The following is a 907-nucleotide window of genomic DNA, read 5'->3' as shown; positions in this document are numbered from 1 at the left end:
TCAGCTCTGAGCCTTCGACTGGTGGTGCTCTGACTGCTGTCACATCAGCTCCGGCTGGAGCCGATGTTTCCAAGACACAGTCTTCATCATCGGCTCCGGCTGGAGTCGATGTTCCTCAAATTCAGGCTTCTACATCGGCTCAAACCGTAGCCGATGATTCTAGGTCTCATTCGACGCCGATAGTGGTGTCGGCGCCATCTGCTAGCCGTAAAAGGTCCAGATCTCCATCATTGGAATCTGTTCACTCGGCTCCGAGGTCTCCCTTACTCTCGGAGCGGAGTCATTGAACCCATTCCTCCAGGTCTTCCAGGCTCTCGGACCACGACCTCGAGAGGGTGGTTAGTAGACTTCTTAAGTCTCTGGCACTAGCCCAAATGCTCCATAGCCCTTCTCAACAGACAGTGGCTATCCACACCCCATCTTCGATTCCTCCTCTGACTCTTCCTCTGAGTTCGAAGCCAGAGCTTGTGGGAGCCGTGGCCGTCGACACGTCGGAGCCGATACCACACCTTTCGGCTCCATCATCTGCTCCGGTCTCTTCCATGGTCCCATCCTTGGAGGGATCCGGGCGCATGGACTTTCTCATCGGCTCCGAGGGGGCGAGTGGCATCGGACCTTTGTCCGACCCCTTTCTCCCCCTCGGAGCTTCGGCACTGGTAAGTTCGGCCCCGACAGTGGCTTCGGAGCTGTCCCTCTCAGCCCCGGGAGGGGTCCTTATCTCTCCGGAGTGAGGACATTCTACCCTGCCTGATAGGGGCACCTTCGAAGTCATGAGAAGTGTGCTGGCCCCTGTAACTGCTCCACGGTCGGCTCCCTCAGCTCCTCCCTCTGTAGTGCCTTCTGCGGTCTCTACCCACCCTCTCATTCCTGACCGTAGAGATCCAACGCCTCAGGTTTCCCCATTGGG

The sequence above is a fragment of the Protopterus annectens genome, chromosome 15.part0 (assembly GCF_019279795.1).
Source record: "Protopterus annectens isolate FY-2018-M chromosome 15.part0, PAN1.0, whole genome shotgun sequence".
Taxonomy (NCBI): domain Eukaryota; kingdom Metazoa; phylum Chordata; order Ceratodontiformes; family Protopteridae; genus Protopterus; species Protopterus annectens.
This window is presented reverse-complemented; position numbering follows the sequence as displayed.